An 11,495-nucleotide genomic window follows, 5' to 3' on the forward strand; every position below is an offset into this window, starting at 1 on the left:
GATCCCAAAGACTTGTGTGTTGGGAGAAGGCCGGAGCCATCGACTTGCTAGACTTCTAATGCTTTGTCTCCCTTTTGGAATGGGCCCTGGCTTTTCATCGCAGAAGCTCTCTGGGTGAAAGGGATAAACGTTGTCATTACAGCTGTGAGAGCAGAATAAGCAGTGTGTTCATTAGACTTCCCCACAGAAACAGTACGGCTAAGACATGTATACAGCTGGTGGTCAGTGTGTATCCTCCACGTCTGACTAACTGGAGTTGCAGGAAAATCATTGCAACTGTATGGAACTCTGTAGGATTTCCCCTGTTATTAGTCCCTATGCTTTACAGCGTGAGACTTACTTATATCATGCTCACACTGCGAATGGGGTCATTCAGAGTATATAGAAGCATACATGTGACTTACATGGAAATATCACATTCATTAAGGGTCTTAAGTATCTGCATATTTGGGTATCCACAGTGGACTGGAACCAGTTGCCCAAGAAAGTGGCTCAGGAGATTATGGGTTGATGAATGGAATGTCTGTTAGGCAGGACCCACAACTGGAGATTAAGATAAGGGTTGATGTTGCAATCTGAAGTCTGCCCTCCACTGAGCTGAGAATTTAGCAGACTCCTGAGCAAAATGGCAGGCAGAGATGTGTTTGTGTCATAAACCTCACTCAATCTTTTCTCTGAAGGCCACAAATTGATCAAGTGAGACCCTGCCCGCACCACAGAAGCCAATCTCTTTATTTAAGGGCCTATTAAGTTACATGTTAATATCACTTAAAATACCTTCACTATAGCAACTAGACTGGGGTTTGATCCGACAGCTGGGCCCATAGGCTAGCCAAGCTTCTACCTGAAATTAACCATCATAGGCAATGATGACCTATTCTGGAGTGTGAACAATAGTGTGAACACCCATGAGGACAGAACACTCCATGCAGAGTGTATGCCCATAACAGGCCTTCCAGGACTCCAGGATGGAGGCAGCCTCTTTTCCTTGTATGTTGGATAGAGTCTTATTATGTAGCTCAGGCTGTCCTTGAACTCACAATCAGGTAACCACATGCTGCTGGGATTTCATGCTTTAATGTACCCATGTCGCCTATGGCAATTCAGGGGACTTTTGTTCCTCTTCGGACTCATGAGTCTATGTTAGGGCTTGGCAAATATTTTCTGTGACGAGGCAATGAAATTGTTTTCATATTTTCAAGGCACCGCATCTGTGTTGCAACCACTCAAGCAAAAGTAACCATAGACCATAAGGCAATGAATGGGTGTTGCTTTGACAATAAAACTTTATATAACAAGCAGGAAGCCTGATTCTGTCCATTTTTCTCTCTGCCAAACCTTTGGAAGGACACATAAGCTGCACTGTGGCTTAAGATTCTTTTAGGCAAAAAGAAACAAAGCAAAGAAGACTTCATTATCTCACGTAATGAAAAGCCCAGAGACTGATAGTCTGAAACCTAGTTTATTCTGTGTCTCAAAGTCGTCTTTAGGGACTACAGTCTGTTTGTTGTCTGCCATCTCCAGCAGTTTTGGTTCAGCGACTCCTGCTGCTTGCCACAAGCTTCTGAACTTCTCCAAAGACACATTCACATTTTGGGGGGCGGAGAGAAGAGCAAGAGAACGCTGTAGCAGTCTTCCTGTTAGCATTGAGGGCATCTTCCAGAAGCTTTCTTTCATTCCCACTGGCCAGAGCTGGGGATGGTGGTTCACTGAGGCTGAGTCAAGTACACAGCTGCCCAAGGGGTGGGTAAGTGTATGGTGAAACTTAAGACTCCACAAAGTAGTAAAAGCTGTTCATGGGAAGAAGCCCAGCTGGAGATGAGGCTGGGAATCGTGTGGTGCTGAGCAAGCAGATGGTGAGGAGAGAAGAGAACAGACTGGACAGACAGAAATCTCGAAAGGTACTACTCCCTTTGCAGATCACCATGCCCAAGGACCACAGCTCCAGAGAACTGAGAGACTCCTAGCTAGAGAAAGGCCATACAACCATGGGGCACTGACAGCCACCCACAACCACAGCCTTAGGAACTGAAAATGCCTACGGGAGAATGAGGAACAGCCACTGGGGTTAAGGGGAGGCTGTTGGGGTGGGGGTGGAGGCTAGTCTCCTCTGGGGCAGGAGCATGGGGTTTAGGCTGGTGTCTCTGTCAACTTTGCTAGAGATCCCAGGCCTTAGAGGCTGCTTCTTACAGGCATAGGACTGAGGAAGCCTTGCTGAGGCTAGGTTCTTATCACAGGCTTGGAGATGGCAGGAGCGAGGTCTGGCGTAGTTGGTACAACACTTTCTGCCCATATGAGACAGGGGAGGAACTCTAAGCATGTGAGCACAAGGAGGCTCATAATGAGAGCAGGTGGAGGTCTGGTTCTGCTTGTTGGGGTGTAGGCTAACAGGTGCTCAGCACGGCAGAGCTGTGAGCCGAGTTCCCTAAAATGCCACGCCTATGTTGAAGATGCTACAGACTGACCAGCTAGATCTCCATGATTGTGGAGTTTGGCTGTTGCAGCACCAGAGCCCAAACGATCCTGGGCTGTCTGTAATTTCGTTACCACCGGTCCATCTCCTCTGTGTCTGGCTTACCACCACTTAGCGCCGTTATTGGGAGAGCTGCCTATAGTCTACAGTGTGCCTCTATAGTCCGCAGAGGTGAAATAAGACAGAAGTCAAGACTTGTTCGGAGAGCATTCGGCATGCCTAGTTCTACCCAAGCTGGCCTCCTAACCCCTCACTTCCCTCACCCTCCTTATTAACCATTTCCTGTCCTCTTCTCCTTCCACTCCTTGAGAAAAATGGGGCAACGGGTAATTTAAGCAGAGGGGGAAGTGTCTACTCTGGACGGAATGTTTGCGTGCCCATCCCCCCAAAATCATCTATTGAAGTCCTGGTCCCTAGTGTGGTGGTGTTGTGGGGAGGGCACTAGAAGTGACTGGGTTAGTTGCATGGAGCCTGCAGGAATGGAAAGAGAGTCACAGGACGGAGAGATGGTTTTTACCTTGGAAGCTGCGTGAACTAGGAAGCAGGTCCTCCCCAGCCCCTTTCCTTGCTGGAGTCCTGATCTTGAGCTGTCAGAACAGCGAGACGTCAGTGTGTGCTGCTTAAACCTGGTCTGCACTGTTTGTCTCTGCCGCCCAAGCCAAGACAGGACATTAGGTCAAAACTCTCCTCACTTGGAGATGAGAGCAAATGTCTGTCCACCCCAGATAGGATACCAATGGCAGACCATAAAAACAATTCCTCCAAGTTTGGACTAGTGAACCAAGCGAGTGTATAGGGGTTACTGGAGTGTGGACTCAAAGGCAGGTACAAAGCCCAGGCTAGCATCAGTGATGACTCACAAAAGCAAGATGGCTCCTTGCACGACTTGAAGGCAGATTCTCCTCCCTGAGCACCACTACTTCCACAACACCGGGGAGGGGCCTGTGATCCTGGAACTCAGGCTTTCTGGGTCTTCTAAGTTTCCTTAGCTTCTGGGCCTTAGGAGCCCCCAGCCTCCCAGCTAGAAGGGAGTGTTTCAACTCAGGAGGGGTTTCTGAGTGGGCTCTGGAGCCACCAGCAGCTGGGGTCTATGACCAGGCCTCAGCCTTTGGTCCCTTGCTGATGTTAGTACCCTTGCCCAGAGCCCAGCGGGGAAGACATGGGACTGTTTTCAGCCGCAGGCCAATGTGCACATGACTAAATTCTTCATGCTCTGGTTTCCTGTCCACAAGATGGGACTGGAACAGACCAGGACTTCTAGGGCATAGGGACTGAAGGAGATGACATGTTCAAAGCAGGGCACACACTGAGGGCCCAGTTCTGTCGGTGGTTATGGCCATGTGATTTGCCTTATGCTTACTCCCCGCATGAGGAACTGGCTTTGATTTCTGTGGAAGACTCATCTGAGTGCTTCAGAGTATTGCCTTATGGCCACACTTCCCTGGCCTCAGGATTGGCGGAACTGACCAGAATGCCGCTCTTACACTGGAGGAAGGCCGGCCCAGGAAAGGCAGGAAGGAAAACTTTTCCAGGGCCAGGGGAGTTGAAGCTTAGGAGATTCCCCAGGCTCCACTGCAAGCTCACACAAGCAGTTAACAGTCTCTGTGGAAGAAACAGCCCTGGCAAACCAAACTGCCTGAATCTGTGACCGGGAACTCCTGAGATGCTGCTCTGATCAGTCCTCACCCAAGCTAGGGTGGCTTTGAAGTGATGCAGCCTGCTTCTGAGTCATCCATGCTCCTGCAAGCAACTCCCTCCCTGTAAGTAAACCCAATAAACCCACTGACTCACGGGCTAGACCTGTGTGGCATCGCTAGGTTTGTCTGTTGCTGGTACCCTAACTGGAGTGAAGAGACATTTGTTCACCGTTCACCAGGCAAAGCCACATAATAGACACAACCCAACTCTCCTTTGTCCATTTCTAAACCCTGCCCAAATTTATCACTCAACGTAGCACTTGTGACTCCTTGGGAGGCCCTATCTGCCTCTTGTTGGCAGAGTGTTCGACTTAGCACTTAGTCCCAGTGCCTCATGGGATATGTAGTCCACACAATAAGTACTTGATGATATTTGCTGAGCTAAACTGACTCCTTCTTTAACACTGTTCTCGGAGCTTATACTGGCCCTGACAGTCTAAAATAAAGGAACACACTTGTTCCACTCTGGAAAGAGGAACCAGTGCTTGGGGCCTGAAGATATCTCGCCCAGTTTCCTGGAAGCCGGACATTCAAATGATAGTGGTCTGGAGGTGGGGTGTAGCCTCAAACAGAGCAGCTGCTTAGGGGCAAATGAGTCATCTTTCACCAATCTGCTCTTTGAAGGGCAGTTTGATTTGAGACTCTTGGGTGCTTCCATATCTGTGAGCGCATAAACATTCCCTTCAAGACTCTGGAATCAGCCCCAGAAGAGTTTTTACTCTCACAGATTGTCTTAGGAGATTATCCAAAGTCCCAAAGTTCTTGCTATTTAAAAAAAAAATCACAGTTTATGCTAGACTCTGGATGCCTCCTGGGCTTGCTCTGTTGCCCAGTCACAAGTTCCTTATTAATACCCTCAGGTGGACCCCTCAAGCAGTAGAGTGGCAAGACCCTTAGGGATGGTCTCACATGAGGAAGGACCTAAGGCCTCAAATCTTAGCAGATTGCCTTTGGGTGGCCCAGTCTCTCGGCAGCTGTTTTTCTCTTGTCAAACGGTGGAACTCAGATTCTAACACCCACTTAACTGAAATTCCACTTAACCGAAACTCCACTTCCTGTTTCCATGGGCAGCTTAGCTCTTCCCTTTTTTCCTACAACGACAAGACATTTGGTCACTTAGGTAACCATGAGAAATCTCATTCCAGCCATCATGGGCAATCCTTCACCCTCCAGATCTCCCCCTTTCTTCCACCTCCAGCCTGTAAAATACCCTACTGTCCAACAGCAGGCCAGCAACTGACCCCAGGGCTCTAAGGGTCAGGTGATAGGTGAAGCTGTTGTTGACACAGACAGCTTGTGATTCTGTGTACACAGGGTATGGGATGAAAGGTTCTTCTTCCTTTGAGAAGTCAGCCAGGAGCAGGGTGGGAGAGAGGCGCAGCTACTCTCTCAGACAAACATGCCTATTACTGGGATAAAACCAGTACGTGGAACTTGATAGGAAAGCCTTGCAGCCTAGAGAGACAGCTGTGGGCCAGAGAGCTGACCAGCCAGCTGACCAGAAGGGAGCATATTGTCTGAAGACTCCCAAATCCCAGGAAAGTGGCAATCGAGGACAGAGGGATCCTGTGAAGACATCTAAGCCTCTGCCAATCTCAGGGAGAGATGCTACAGTGAAGCCCCCTTTACAAACGGGGAGGTGGAGGCTTAGAGGAGATCCATATACTCTGGCTATATCACAGATACAGATACAAAGCTCAGGGGTAGGGCTTGTGTGTATGATGGGGAAATTCTCATCAACATGCTCCATGTTCTCACAGTCATAGAAATGAGCAAGTGAATGAGTGAGTAAGTGAATGAATGGAGCAGCTCTCTTGGACTCAGAGTAGCTCAGAGCACCCTCTCCCCAGCAAAAATAACTGTTTAATGTAATATGCTTTGATCTTGGAGAAAACCTAAAATATCAACCATTTACATCTCTGAGAAAGGCAAGGGTGCACAGCAAATGGAGAAATAGTCACAAGAGGTCAATGACTGTTGAACCCTGACTCTGAGTCTGAGGGGTATCTATTGCCCCTTCCTTTTCTTTTCTGAGACAAGGTCTCATGTATGCCATATCCAGCTGGACTGGAGATCATTATACAAAGATGAGGGTGACTTTGAACTCCTGGTCTCCGGTTCCTGCCTCCCTGGTGCTGTACCATAAGCATGAAGCCATAGTCATGATTTTATGAAGCGCTGGGGATTGAACCCAGAGCTTCATGCATGCTAGGCAAGTACTCTGTCAACTGAGCTACACCCTGAACTCCCCAGGTCCCCCTCTAAGCTGTGATCCCACTCTGAGAGGAACAAGATGCTGTGTCCCCCATGTCTCTTGTCTCTGTGCTTCTGAAGTTCCATACCAGGAGGTCTAGCAGGATGATGGAGCCTCCCTCGTAACCCAATGCAAGGGATTCACATCTTGGTGAGTACAAAGTCAGACAACCACAGCCAAGACACAGAGTGGAGAAAGATTGGCCCCTGCAGCAGGCAAGGAGAGCATCAGAGTATTCCAAACTCAATGCCCTTCTCAGACCGAGGGACCACAGGACCTCACCCAGGAAACCTACATCCATTTACGTAGTGGTGGACTCATTCCTGAGCATGTTCACTTTAAGGTCATGATTTAAGATGGAAAAAAAATAGTAGGTCTATTTTTAGGGCATGTGTAGTTTAAGGCCATGGTAAGGCAGGACAGAAAGACAGGGAAAACCTAGGGGGACATCAGAAGGGAAAGGTGGTCTTCACCTGGAGACCCAGTTGGTATTTAAAGAAACTCCAATACAACCGATAACACTGAAATAGCTTTCTGAAATGCTGGTGCTCCTAACGACATCTCGGGCAAGCTTGCCATAAAGCAACAAATAAAGCATGCTTACTTGGGGCCAGGGCATTTGTAACCTTGAGTTAAACACTGTTAGCACTCCTTTCTCATCCCGAAACCAGAATGGTACACCCCATAAGTTCACCTTGCAATTTCATCTGCATAAGGGACTTCTTTAACATAAGATAAATAAGTAAACTGGTTTATATGATTTTATTTAAAATTTGAACTGCTTAATTTTTAAACTTAGCTTAATCCTTAAACATTGCTGTAAATGGTGCCCTTTGAGCAGTGTGTCTTAGAGAGTGGTGAGTCCTGCCCACAGCCACTGTAAAGATGCTCAAGTGGGGAGTGGGGTGCTCCTTTTGAGAAGCCCACACCCATCGTGTATCAGTTATGTAATACTTTTCCTAAGACAGTCTCTTCCTCTCCCTTGCCCTCTGCCAGCACTTACATATACATGAAGCGTGAGTCTGCACTATCCTCGTCTTTATTTAATGAACTTGGTAACTTTGCTCCACTCTGATTTGTCCCAAAATCCTTTACCACAGTGAAGTCAGTATTCTGGCTTTACCTGAGTGGAAGCCCCTGAGAGAAGGCACCCCCAAGGGAGGGAGCTATTAGGCCAGGACTAAAGCTCTGAGCTGTAGCCCCCCGCCCTGCAACGTCCCATTGTAGCACCTGTTTAAAGGGTTAAAATGACAGGAATGGAAATACTTCTGGGCACACTCAACTTGTATCATAAAGTTTGAGTTGAGAATTAAAAAAGACACTTTTTATACAGAGCATGTTTTAATATAGGAATTTCCCTCTGCTGCTGCTGCCATCACTTCGTGACATCGTGACAGCCTTGACGGTTCCACCTCATCTGACTCCTGTGGTAGAGGCTCCACGTTGGGAAGGACAAAGCAGGACTGCTGGGGCCTGCTTCCTCCTATGCTTACCCATCCAGGAAAGGTACTCCCCAGGGAAACAGGCAGCCAGCCACCACTCCTCTGCATGGCTGTGGAGGGGTTGTTACCCAGGAAGAAAGAATGAAAAGCTCAGAGCTCTGCCTGGGGGAATGACCTCCTTCAGAACAGGATGTGAAGAATTCCATTCACACTGAGTTCTCAGAAACATTGTAAACACAACTTGGAAAGAATAAATAAAAGGGTGTTCAGAACTCCATGGTGCTGGTAGCAATAAACAAAATGCTGAACCCTTACTTAATAGAGAACTGGAGACACTGAGAGCCAAGGGGAAGCCTCTTGGGATCAGCCTGTCTTGGGAGCCTGGGATGTTGCTGCTGAATGAAGTCTGTACCCGTCCTGGAGCAGTCGGGTCAAGGATGTGTGTAAGCTCACACACAATTATCCCTTCTGCACGCAGATCTTTTAACAAAGGGGCTATGCTCCTTGGACTCAAAAAAGGCTAAGCACAGTCTCTGGCCAAACATAGATTAGGAATAACTCCTGAAAATACAAACCTTAAACCTAAACTGAGCACTGTCCGACAGTCCAGCACACAAGGCCGTGTCCTCTTAGGAGGCAGACAGAGGCCATGGAGCTCTCTGTCCCTGACTAAAGGCAGGGGCAAACATAAACTTGATTTATAACAGATGACTCCAAGCTCCCTCCCCTCCCCATTTCAGCGGCAAAGGGTATCTAATTGGTCCAAGGGATTAACCATAACTATTGACCAATAGATGAGTTTTGCAGACCCAGGAGAAACTCTTAAGTAACCACTCTAAAAGATCAAGGGAAAAATAAATCCAGGTAGGGATATCAAAGGTTGAACACTGTGGAAAAAATAGATTGACTTCATAGAACTAGTCAGCCAAGTCAGTAAACAAATGGATAAAGAAACCAGATACCAGGTGGGGAGAAGGCAGAACCAGTCCTCAGAGCTGCAGCATGCAATGGCCACGAGGTCCAGGAGCTGACAAAGAACTTTCAGGTACGCAAAGAACAAGAAAATGTGATACATGATCAGAAGAAGAGGACAAGAGACAGAGCTTTTAAGAAGCCCCCGGTGTTGGACACAGTTGACCAAGACTCTAAAACTACCGTTACACATTTGTCCAAGGAACTAGAATAAATCATATGTAAAGACCGAAAACAGAGTGGTGCAGAGAGAGAAAGCCAACAAAGACACTGTGAAAGAAAAGGACAGTGTTATGGGGTATTATGTGGTTTAAATCATGAGTGCTTAGAACAGGAAGCCTTACAAAGATACAAGGCAGATGAGTGGCTCATTTGGACAGAAACTGGGAGGTGAGGAGTGAGTCTCAATGGTCACTGGGCTGGATTTCATTTGGGGTGTGATGAGTATGTTATAAACTAGTGGTGTGTATAATGAACTCATTATAAATATACTAAAACCCATTTGACTGTATGCTTTAAGTTGGTCAATTTTCATGACAGCGAATTATATTTTAATAAAGATGTTTAAGAAAAGTAAAACCAGTTAACCAACCAAGCAAGAATCAAAGATTTTTAAAAATATGTAAGAGCTGATGGAATGTCACCCATAGGCTTATGTGTTAGAACATTTGTTCTCCAGAGGGTGGCGCTGTTTGGGAGGAATTACAGAACCTTTAGGAGGTACAGCCTTGCTGGAGGAAGTGCATCACTGGGGGTGGGTTTTGAGGGTTCATAGCCTCATGTGGCTTCTTGTCACACACACACCCATTTCCTGTGTGTGTATAAAGTGTGATCAGCTGGCTTCTAGCTCTTCCTGCTGCTTACCAGACCTTCTCTGTTATCATGGACTCTAGCTCTCTGGAACTGTAGGCTACACCCACTCTTTCTTCCTTAAGACGCTTTTTTTTTTTTTTTTGGTCATGGTATTTTATTGCGGCAACAGAAAATAACTAATACAGAAGCACAGGAAGAGGACACCAAAACCTGGCTCCTCCTGGTTATGGGATTTGTTCCCTCTGGCCTCTGTCTTCTGTCAGTTGGAAGCTCTGTTCCTGGGGCTCCAGCCCTGAAAGCTGGAGTCAAGGTGGTCTCTTGGGTCTGTGCTGGCCTTGCCTCAGACTAATTCAGGGTGTCATGCTGGCGTTTCCTTGTTCTTTCCTCACTATGCGGTCCCTGTAGTAAAGGGACACACCCACCTATACCCACATTCCGTATGTTTTGTTCTCTCCTGACTGCACTATCTGACATCCTTCATTGACGGAAGTCAAAGAAACAGCTTCAGTGCCCCTGTGGTCAAGGGCTCATAGTAACCCATCCGACGTCTAGCTTTTGACTCAAGAGATGAGTTGAGTAGCTCTCACCTACCTACTCCAGGCCTCCTAGCTTGCTTTCTGCCTTTGCTCCCAGAGTCTGAGCAAACACATTCTTACCACAAGCAGCCTTCTGCCCGCCTGAAGCACTGGCTGTGCTAAGCACCAGCCGATACCACCTTATTTGCACACACTTCTAAAAAAAAGAAAATTACCTCATAGGTGCTGAAAATTATACAATGAACATGTTACTTATCTAGACTATAACGTGTGTGCTTTGAGACTCAGCCCTCAGAGAACCCTGAAGTGTGTCCCAGACACAAACTATAGGGCCCTTCCTTCCGGTTGCTCATGCGCTATGGTCAGCTATGAGGAATAACATGTCAGTTCTTCCTAGCAACACTTCTGCGGACCAAACATACTATTTAGAACTAAAAGGTGTGTTGCAAATCTTTTTACTGAGAAGTATCTGACTCAAATTCACCGTCACCTCAGTAGTCCCAGATGGAGAGCTTGCCTGCCTCTTCACTCCCCTCTCCCCATGTGCCCTTCTTTCCTCTTCCCCTTCCCTCCTCCCTGTCTAGAGAAGACATCTGTTTATCACTCATCCTATTCCCAGGTACCTAAGCATGGCGGATGTACTTCCCTGTGCAGTGTGGCTCTCTGGGGGCAGTCTCCCTGGATCCTGACCTACAGTGAACACTCTATGCTATGTCCTGGTTATTCCTGCTACAGGCTCTCAAACTCTTTCAGCTTACACCATCTATTTGGAATCTGAACACTGTCCATATAGTGGGGGATGGGGTGGGAGGAAGCCCTTAGCTATACTTCTGGAATGAGAGATGCTTTTCTGGCCAGCTTTCCTGGCAGTGAGCACAGAGTGGCATTGTTTCCCTGGGCGATTCTGAAATGCCTGCTACCCAGCCCAGGCCCAGGGTATGCTGAGAATGCAGCTCACTGCCAGGCTGTTCTCACTTGAGATCTGAAGCATCCTTTTCCATATCTACCCTGAGCAGTGTTGCTCAGGATTCATGGCCACTTCATCCAATACCTTCTGTTGAGGTGCTTATACTGCCGATGCACCCCTGAGCCTTTAGCACCAGTACGCTGCATCGCACGCAAAATGCACCATAGGGTCTTTGCTGAAGGCTGAACCCTTTGTTGGGTGCAAGGGAAGCTGAGCTGATGTCTTCTGCTCCTTTGGGGCTTAGCAAGTTGGGTCTGCATTCTTGTGAAGAATGGAGCCATGGTCTGTTTTCCCCAGTTTGGCCAAGAAGGAAGAGCCTGCATTGATTCCATATGGCAAAG

This window comes from Peromyscus eremicus, chromosome 3 (genome assembly GCF_949786415.1).
Source record: "Peromyscus eremicus chromosome 3, PerEre_H2_v1, whole genome shotgun sequence".
NCBI lineage: Eukaryota > Metazoa > Chordata > Mammalia > Rodentia > Cricetidae > Peromyscus > Peromyscus eremicus.